Source organism: Vombatus ursinus, unplaced genomic scaffold (genome assembly GCF_900497805.2).
Source record: "Vombatus ursinus unplaced genomic scaffold, bare-nosed wombat genome assembly UNPS02000582.1, whole genome shotgun sequence".
Taxonomy (NCBI): domain Eukaryota; kingdom Metazoa; phylum Chordata; class Mammalia; order Diprotodontia; family Vombatidae; genus Vombatus; species Vombatus ursinus.
In genome coordinates, this window is record NW_020940360.1 from 2,511,537 (window position 1) to 2,522,248 (window position 10,712).

Here is a 10,712-nt window from a genome sequence, read left to right on the forward strand (position 1 = left end):
ATAGATAGATAGATAGATAGATAGATAGATAGATAGATAGATAGATAGATAGATAGATAGATAGAGGGCACAGGGTGAGTTGAAAATAAAGGGGTCATATCTGGAGAATAAAATTAAGGGGTGAGAGAGGATTACACTAGGAGAAGGAGAAAGGGAGAGGTACAACAGGGTAAATTATCTCACAAAAAAAAACAGAAAAGAAAAGGCTCTTACAGTGGAGGGGAAACAGGGGAAGGTGAGAGGGAATGAGTGAATCTTGTTCTCATAGTATTTGACTTAAGGAGGGAATAATATACACACTCAATTGGGTGTGGAAATCTGTCTTACCCTATGGGGAAATGGGGGGGGGAGAAGACAAGAGAGTAGGGGGATGATAGAGAGGAGGGCAGATTGGGAAAGGGGGTAATCAGAAGCAAATACTTCTGAGGAGGGACAGGGTCAAAAGAAAGAATAGAATAAATGGGGGGGTGGGATAGGATTAAGGGAAAGAGAGTTAGTTTTTCACAGTATGTCTACTATGGAAGTGTTTTGTGTAACTGCACATGTATAACCTATATTTGGTTGCTTGCCTAATCAATGAGGGTGGGTGGGGAGGGAGGAAGGTGAAAATTTGAAACCCAAAGTTTTAAAAACACATGTTTAAAAAAATGTTTTCACATGCAACTGGGAAATAAGAAATACAGGAAATGGGGTACAGAAATCCATCCTGCCCTACAGGAAAATTGAAGGGGAAGAGGATAAGAGAAGGGGGAGAGATAGAAGGGAAGGCAGACTAGAGGAAGGGGTATTCAGAATGCATGCCATCTTGGGGTGGGGGGAGGGGCAAGATGGGGTGAAAATTTGGAACTCAAAATCTTGTGGAAGTAAATGTTGAAAACAAAAAAATAAATAAAAATTACCATAAAAAATAAATTTGTAGTTTTAACTGTTAAAAATTAAAAAAAATAAAAACAAGAATCTAGCATGACCTCCCTGATAGGATGACTTTAACTTAGGGATGAAGACTAGACCACTGATTTCAATGGCATGGGGACCCTTTACTACCAATTAAGGTTGACACCTCTTCCACAACTTACAATTGTAGAAACTTACTCAGAATGCACTGTGGTGTAGTGGATAGAGATTATGCCTGGAAGCCAGGAAGCCTTGGATTCAAGGCTGCCCCATATCAAGTGTAAATTTCTTCAAGCAATATAGAATAAAGTTAGAGCAGATTATTTCAGTTAAATTCCTTGATTAATTTTATCTTTCCCAAGCCAATGCAGGTCTTCATTTCCACACTAAATCCATTGCCATGATTAACAGAAGATGCCACAGGACTCCTTTGGTTCAGCTAATGTATCTTGGTGGAGCTCTTCAGCTAAAGGATCTTCTCTATCATCTTTAGTTTTATTGTATGTTTTTTCCCCCATGAATATCAGAAGTTTTTAGATGGGATGAAGGCTAGATTAGGCTAACTTGCACATATTCCCTACCAATTTTCACAAAGATTTGCTGTTACTCCCTGATATAGACACATTTGTGACTCACAGGATCTGTCTTTGGCCCTGGCTATTTTGATAAATTAAGTGGAAGTTCATTCAGTTATAGCACTCAAGTATCATAGTGACACTGTGCTCTGAGGATATGAAATCAATTTCAGAATGTTAGTATGTGGGTTCTTTTTAGATGCTTGAAAATTCCAAGCATTTTCATTCTTGGAATAACCTTGTTTTGTTTTGTGTTTTAAAATACACCTTGATCTCTTATATTTTGCTTGGTCTGGAAAATTTGCAGTGACCTGTGGTGAAAGTGTTAAACATTTGATTTAATTTTAAAAGGCTAGAAAGAAATTGGAGAAGAAATTGAGCTTTTCCAGGAGTTTCCTTGAAAGACAATCTGAGACTCTCCAGAAAGAAGACTGAGGAGTTAGACCTATGTATACTTACAGGCATCAAACTGCTACGGCTTTGTCGCTCCACGTAAAGACATGCATATATCCCGCAGGCAACAGGCCAGTGTCTGGTTGCATTCTGGAGACAAAGGCATCTTGGACATTAAAGTGGCAGAAGCCTACCTAGGGGAGAAAATGTTTTTCACTTTAAACCATTGCTTAATTCATTTGTTTTTTCTAATTGTACTTTTGTGGCTGGGTTCCTCCCTATTGAAATATCTTTAAAGTATCTGGGGGCTACTGCCTAAAATAAGGGCTTCCTCTCAGTTAAATTCATGATAAAATATGAGAGTCCTATTCTTTATAAGAAAATATGCTTTAAAAATCTACTATAGGAATCATTTTAATTTCAGCATAATTTTTAGCAGTAATGTTTATATAACTTTAAAAATATGCTGTTCCATGCAGAAACATTTTTAAAATGTGCCACTTTCTACTTAAAAAAATACTTATAGAGAGGGATTTATCATTTTAAGGAAATATGCCAATTTATTTGCTTTCCCCAGAAATGCTGAAAGCATTCATTAAAACCATCTGATTTCTTTCAAATTTTTACTTCAAATCCCACTGGTTTATTAAATATAATGATTAGATGGAGGTCAATGTAGAGAAAATATAACTTTGCCTTCTCTCCTGGTTGTGGACTATATGGCTTTGAAGCCAAATGTGTATAATCAAATTCTGAGGAAGATTTCAAGCTGTGGGGTGAAAGCAGTCCATTCTTACTGCTGAAAATCGTTTATACTGTCATAATGATCTGCTTATATGATTTTTGGAACCAACTTTACTACATTTCTTTTCCTACATAATCAGTGATGTTTGTGTCATTTCCAGATTTTCTTCTGACTTGCCTAGTCAGAAGTGCCTTCTGAGACAAATGATTCTGAATGGATGTCTCTGGTGGGTTCAATTCTCTTCTTCTGAGGCACCCCCCCTTTCCCTTAATAGTTGTGCCATATTATTATTTTTAATCTGAACTTTTGATTTTATTAAGGTAGGGAATGTCTCAGTGAGGAAACCCCCTTTACTTGGGTAGACCAACAATTGATGTTCAACTTATAGTTTTTGTAAATTGTCTGGGATTCTGGGAGATTAAATTATTTGGTCAGGGTCACACGGTCAACATGTTTCAAAGATTTGGACTTAGGTCTTTCTGACCTCAAGACTGGCTCTCTGTCCACTAAAACACATTGCTTCTCTCCTTATTAGTAGTTTAGAAAAACAAAATGTATTGATTTGATGTCTTCCATATGCTTTTCCCACAAATCTTTCCAAGACATTTAAAAGTATTTGTTTTATTAGTTTACACATATGCCCTAATTTAAAAGGAAAAAAAAGGAATATGCAAAGTTAATCAGTATCTTGAAAAATTCTTTCTTCCCATGGCTTGCTTTGATTTTCATGAAAATTAACAAGCTGATGGCAGTTGTTTTTGGTGATGTTTCAGACCAAAATCACACCATTTGCAGTTGTAGAAACCTTGTGACTTCCAACATAGTGAGTTTTGGAGCTAATAAAGAGGTTGCATTTTCTCCCATAAAATTAAATGTTTTTAGCATTTCCCTTACCCCATTTTATTTCCTGGTTTAGGGTGTGGTGAACTTCATGGATTTCTTTTCTTGTCTAAGTTTGGAATTCAAACAGAAACCTTTTGAAATGTCTCCTTGGAGCCCTTTTTATCTAGTAATTTTCACAATGCTTGTCCTGAAGACCTGGGTTTAAGCGTCTTGATGAATTTGGGCTCTGTTACCATGGGAAAGTTGGAACTCTCCAAGATTGTAAATTGCAGAGAAGGCACCAACCTGCATTAATAGAAAAGAATTTTCTCACCTGGGAGTTCTTTATACCAATGAAATCATAGGTACAAACTTGCTCTTAGTAATTTTGCAACATTTATTTTCAGTTATTTTGTAGTGACTGTTCTTTCCATCTCCATTGTTTTAGTTATTGTGTATATTGCTTTCTTGGCTGTGCTTATGTCACTTTGGATCAATTCACATCTTTCCATGCTTCTTTGTATTCTTCATATCCATCTTTTCTTATAGCACAGTAATATTACATTATATTTATATACCACAGTTTACTTAGCCATTCCCTAGTTGATGGGCATCTGCTCCCCCACCCCAATTCTTTGACATCACAAAAAGTGCTGCTATAAGTATTTTGCTGTACATGGAGTCCTTTCTTAAAATCAATGATCTCCTTGAAGTTTAGCAATGAAATCTCTAGGGCCAAAGGGTATGAATATTTTGCCCACTTTACTCGTGCAATTTCAAATTGCTTTCCAAGATGGTTGTACTAATTTGTAGTTCTTATAAGAATACATTGGTGTGCCTTTCTTTCCTCAAGTCACTCAGTGTTGGTTGTTCTCATTTTTACCATTTTGGCCAGTATATTATGTGTTAGATGAAACTTAAAGGTTGGTTTGATTTTCATTTCTTTTGTTATTTGTGATTGGGAGCATTCTTTCGTGGATTTGTGAGTGCTTTGTAATTCTTCTCTTGAGAACTGTCCGAGAACCACTCTTCTATTGAAGAATGGCTTTTGAGTGTATGTATTTATTATTTATGGATCTTGAATATCAGACTCTTATGGGATATGTGCTACAAATATTTTTCAGTAGCATATCTACTTTGAATTTTTTATTGAATATGATGTAATATGTTGTTCTAAGTCTAATTCTGCCAGACCATTTTACAGTTTTCCCAGTAGTTATCAAATAAAAACTTTCCTAAATAATTCATGTTTAGAGGTTTATCAAACATTAGATTATTATATGCTATTACTTTTTCTTCTTCCTTGTCCAATCTTATGTTTTCTTCTATTCATTTAAAGAAATACTTCAATGACCTTTCCTCTCTTTTCCTCTACTTTCCTTACCCTTCTCTTTCTTCCCCCAACCCCTCCCACCCAAAGAATAATAGAACAACACAATCATTTTAAGACATAAGCATTGTCAAGCAAAATAAAATCACATATAGTCCATGATCAAAAGCATGTTTCATCCTGTTATTTGTGTCCATTACCCCTTTGTCAGAAGTTGAGTAGCATATGTCATCTTCAGTTAGAATTGTGTCTGGTCATTGCATTAAGAATTCTTAAGTGTTTCAGAATTTGTCTTTGTAGTGTTGTTACCGTATAAATTGTTCTCCTGATTGTACTTACTTCACTTTGCCTCAGTTCATGCAAGTCTTCTCTGATTTCCCTGAAATTATTTTTTTTTATCATTTGATTATATGGACATACCACACTTTGTTTAGCCATATTCTTATTGATGGGCACTCTCATTATTTCAAGGTCTTTGCTGTGACAGAAGGAGTATACACACACATTACACATATACACACACACACAAGATTTTGGAAAGTTTATTGGAAAGAAGGCAAAAGCAAATATTAAACAGCTCCTCTTGGTGTTTTGAAGTTCATCCCGACTGTGGGCTGGGTAACTTGCAGGTTAGGCAAACTGCCAAAGTCCAGGAGTTTCAACATTTCTTTGGTGTCAGGGTCCACTTCAACGATTTCCTTATCCAAAGCAGAGACCTCAGGAACATAGTTATGCCTCCTTTCTCTTTCTTCTTCCTGCAGTTTGATGGAGATATCTCTCACAGGGCCCCTCTGGATCCACTTCATCAGATGAGTAACATATCCCGCCATCCTTCTTGTTGAGGATGATGATGATGTACTTGGACATGTGCTTGTTGATGTGAATGTCATTGCCCAGGCGGGTGTAGTACTTTTCAATGATGACTCACACCTCTTTCTTCATGGTCTTGGTCCTAACGTGACCCATTCTGGCTTTGGAAGGTGAAGGGCTGATTTTTTTCTTACTTTGATCTCTTTGGGATATAACCTTAGGTAATAGCATCTCTGGGTCAGAGAGTAAGCTCAGTTTAATGACTTTGGGGTTTAATTCTAAATCACTTTACAGAAAAGGTAGACCAATAATTCATAATAACTCCATCAATAGTGTATAAGTATGCCTGTTTTCCCCCAATTCCTCAACAATTATCCTTTTCCTTTTTGAAATCTTTCTAAATTTAGTAGGTATGAGGTGATAGAACTTGAGAGTTGTTTTAATTTACATTTCTCTAACTGTTAATGATTTGGACCATTTTTCCACATGACTATTGATTGTTTGTATTTCTTCTTTTGATAGCTTCCTGTTTGTATCCCTTTGCTGCCACTACCACCACCACCAACATTTGGGAAAATGGCTGCCATTCTTATATATTTGAATAAGTTCTTTTTTGTTTTGGTAGTAGACCTTTGTCAGAAAAACTTGTTAATAAGGTTTTCCTCTCAGCTAATAGTTCCCTTCTAATTTTATCTACATTGATTTTATTTGTACAAAAACTTTTCAATTTTATGTATTCAAAGTTTTCTATTTTATCTTACATGATTCTTTCTTTTGTCTGGTCAATAATTCTTCCCCCACTCATAAAATGATGTTTTCTTCCTTATTCCTGTAATATGTTTTGCATGTAACCTTTAATATCTAGGTCATACATCTATTTGGACTTTATTGCCATATATGATGTGAGATAGGCATCTAAATTTCTACCAATTTTCCATGGAGTTTTTTTTTTTCAGAGAGTGAGTCCTTACTCAAGTAGAGATCTGAGTTTCCTATCATATTACTATGTTCGTTTGCTTTTACCTTTTATGAATCAAATCTGTTCTACTGATCTTTTTTTCTAGTTTTTTTTGTTTTGCCAGAACCAAATAGTTTTAATGATTACTATTTTGTAGTTTAGTTTGAAATTAGGTACCAATAAGATCCCTTCCTTCTGTCTTTTTTCTTTATTTACTTTGAGATTCTTGACCCTTAGTTTCTCCAGAATTTTTTCTAGATTTTAAAATTAATCCTTTGGTAATTTGATTGATATGACATTGAATAACTAAATTGATTAAAGTAGTATTAACATCTTTTATTACACTGACACAGCCCAACCATGAGCAATGAATATCTCTTATTTAGTTTTGCCTCTATTTAAGTAGAGTGTTTTGTAGTTGTATTCTTACAGCTACCGTGTGTGCTTTGGTAGGTGAACATGGATTTACATCTTGATGGAATTTCTAGAGGCAACAATAGATGGGGTTTCTGCAAAGGTTGTAATAGATATTCTCTTAGTAAACATATAACATGATGGATAGATCTCAGAATGTGGAATCAGGATGCTCTAAGTTCAAATACTGCCTTGGTCACTTATTAGCTGCAAGAAGCAAGTCACTTTACCTCCCTGAATCTTAGTTTTCTCATTTGTCAAATGGGGATAATAATATCTTAATCACTTCACAAGAGAGTGAGATAATATAAGCAATATCTTTACAAACTTTATAACAGTCTATAAATATTTCTCCTCCTCTTCCTCCTTCTCCTTCTTCTCCTTCTTCTTCTTCTTCTTCTTCTTCTCCTTCTTCTCCTTTCTTTCTTCTTCTTCTCCTGCTCCTCCTCCTCCTCCTCCTCCACCTCCTCTTCTTCCTCTTCCTCTTCTTTTCCTTCTCCTTCTTCATCATCATCATCTTCTTCTTCTCTTCTTCCTCTTCCTCTTATTTTTCCTTTTCCTTCTCTTACTCTTCTTCCTTCTCCTCCTCCAGTTTTGTTTGATGTCCTTTGCAGTGAGGTCAAATTCAAATAGAAATGGATCTCTGCAACTGTGTATTGACTTAGAAAACTATATATTAACTTTATCTATGTTGCATTACATTTTTATTTATTTCTATTAATCATTTGCCAATTGTATTTATTTTGATTCAGGAATACTAGGGAGTTTTGTGGGCCACATGAGGCCTGGGGACCTCAAGTTTGACACATCCACTTCAGAGCAGCATGTGTTAAAAAGACAGTCTCTTTGTGCACCACAGGTAAAAAGGAACTTGGAAGGGCACTTCTGTACTCCCCTTCCCATTCCCCCTAAATTCCATATTTTAAAAGTAATCCTTTTGTAGTTTGATTGATTTGACATTGAATAACTAAATTGATTAAAGTAATATTAACTACCTAGTCCCTAACTTGTATCTCACTGTTTTAGTCAGGACCACACATAAGCTATCCCTCACAGACCTCTCCTTCCCCCTCTTCTTCAATGTCATCTACACACTTTATGAGTGCTTCTAATTCCATTGTCATATCTTTATATCTCTACAGTCAAAGTAAGTATTGTTTATCTTGAAGAAGAGATGAGCATGAGTTTGGCCCCTTTAAGAGAGATGAATCATTTTTAACAAGATGTAGCCATCAACCTACACATGTGGTATTAATAAAATTATAGATCCTCACTTGAACAGATAATGACAACAGAGCACTTACAGAGCACATTTATAGAGCACTTTAAGGTTTACAAAATGTTTCACAAATGTTATCTCATTTGATCCTCACAGTAGTACTGGGAAATAGGTACCATTGTTATCCCCATTTTACAGATAAGGAAACTGAGAAAAGTGACTTGCTCAGGGTCACAGAGTTAGTAAATGTCTGAGGTCAGATTATGAATTTAAGCCTTCCCTATTCCAAGTCCAGCTGCTTCCTCCTTCTCACAATGGCCTGGCCTTTTACTGTATACCCAAGGCAAAATTCTAGATTTCTAATTTGAGTGTTGTTTTACTTTTTAAAATATTGTGGTTAACAGTTCTATTTTAAGATATTGGCTTAATGAACCAGAGGTGAGAAGGGCAAAGGTATTCATAGATGTAAAGCAGGAAGGGACCTTATAGACCATATAGTTCAATACCCTTTAATTTATAGTTGTGGAAACTAAGGCAGGTGGAAGTTAAATGACTTGCCCAACACCATACAGGTAGTGTCAGAGGTTGTATTTAAATCAAGGTCCTCTGATCTAAAGCTAGGACTCTTTCCACTGTATCACATGCCTGAACAAGGGGGCAACTGGAAGTTTAGTGCCTAACTAGTTATCCTGTATTCATCAGATCAGTGCAATGACCCCTGGCAAAGGGCTCAGGAATCTGCATGGCTCACAGACAATAACAACAAGTGGGAAGAAGGGAATGGACCATTTGAAACATGGATCAAGTGTGAATGAAAGAGAAAAAAAGTAAAAATAATAAAAATAAAGTTAGTATCCATGCTCTAACTGTTGGGAGACTTGGACTGATTTTGCTCCATTTCACTTGCAGAAACACCGTTCAACACCATCTCTCTGTTTACACTCTTCAGCTGTGTTTCTGAGATAGTGATCATAGAAAACCACTGAAACCACAGTTTTCATCCACTGGGGTTTAAACCAGCCCCTAGCACTAAATGACAGACTTATATTCAGCTAATTGTGCCTTGTGTATTTCATATAATTTGCCATCTATACGGTCAGGAATATACATGCTTCCCTCTATTTGCTGTCTCCACCTATGTTTCCTTTAAGGCTTCCCCATAATTTGTTAGTGGAATAAATCAGCATTTACATCTTATTTAATGATCATGTACACTCACCTAACATTATCTCACCCTCTTTTGCAAGCAGCATTTAAAGTTGTTTGGAAGTTCTTTTTAATATCACCTTTCAGCTTGTCAAAAGACTGAATAGTCTAGAGGATAAAGTATGAAACTTGGCAACAAGATTAATAAATTCTAATTGCTATCTCACCATTTCATTCTTGTCTAACCTAGGGGAAAAGTGACTTAACTTTTCTTTAACTTGTTTTTTCTATTTTTTGATGAATTGCCATAATATGCCAAATGAGATTTTCTTCATCAGTTCATTCAATTCAATTCAACAAGCATTTATTAAGTTTTTATTATATGCCAAGCAATACAAAGACATAAATGAAAACAATCAAAGATTTTATATTAACTATTAAACAATATACTGGATTTCAAATAGAGTAGATAGATTATAATTTATTTAGTATTAGATGAAGCACTGTGTTAATTTCAAGGTATAATGGAAAGAACACAGGATTTAGAGTCAGAAGAACTGGGTTCAAATCCTACCTCAACCTTAGGAGAGTTGGTTCACCTTTCTGGGCCTCAGCTTCCTCATCTGCAAAATGAATGAGTTGGATGAGATGATTTTTAAGGGTCCTTCTAATTCTAAATCCTGTGATCTTATGGTCATGGAAGGCAACATGGCCTAGGAGAAAGATCGTTTGACTTGGAGTCAAAGGAGACCTAAGTTTGAATTCTGTCTTTAACAATAAGCATACTATAGTACCTATTTCACCAGGCGTTGTGAGCATCAAATAAGAAGAAATGTACAGTGCTTTGAAAATTTCAACATAGAATATAAATATTATTTGTATTGGTGTCATTTTTATTTTCCTCTAAATTGTTGATGAAGTTTCGGTCTATGCTTCTTTACATCTCTGACACTGGTAGAATCTGATAGTATGACTAGGTGTGTGCTGGAGCCAGCTCAAACCAACTGTGAAGAGGCAATTGTTAATTTTTCAGTGTGAGTATTCACACCATGGAAATCAGCAAATGCTACAAATCAGCACTTTATTTATTTTTGTTAATAATGTAAATTTAAGAAAGTGAAGAAGAAACTATTAATAATGTAAATTAAATTTAATGTTGTGTTATATATATTTTTTTTCCTGGAGGGTTCTTCAGTACATCCCTGATTACACTTCTATGAGGCCATTAAATGTTTGGACAAAGGGAAGGAGGGAAATAAACTTCAAAGAATAGCAATTTTTGAATCAGAGGATGCCCAGGAATGAAATAAATTCCTCTTTATGAACAGAAACTGAGGGAATTGAATGATAGTAGAAGGGAGATATTATAGTGGGAAAAATATTATAATGCAAAAGTGAAGAGATAG

The 10,712-nt window shown here is 35.4% G+C and overlaps 1 pseudogene; it reads right to left on the reverse strand.

Moving 5' to 3' along the window:
- Window positions 1-5,328: 5,328 nt before the first annotated feature.
- Window positions 5,329-5,725, reverse strand: LOC114036896 (annotated as a pseudogene).
- Between the last annotated feature and the right edge of the window lie 4,987 nt (window positions 5,726-10,712).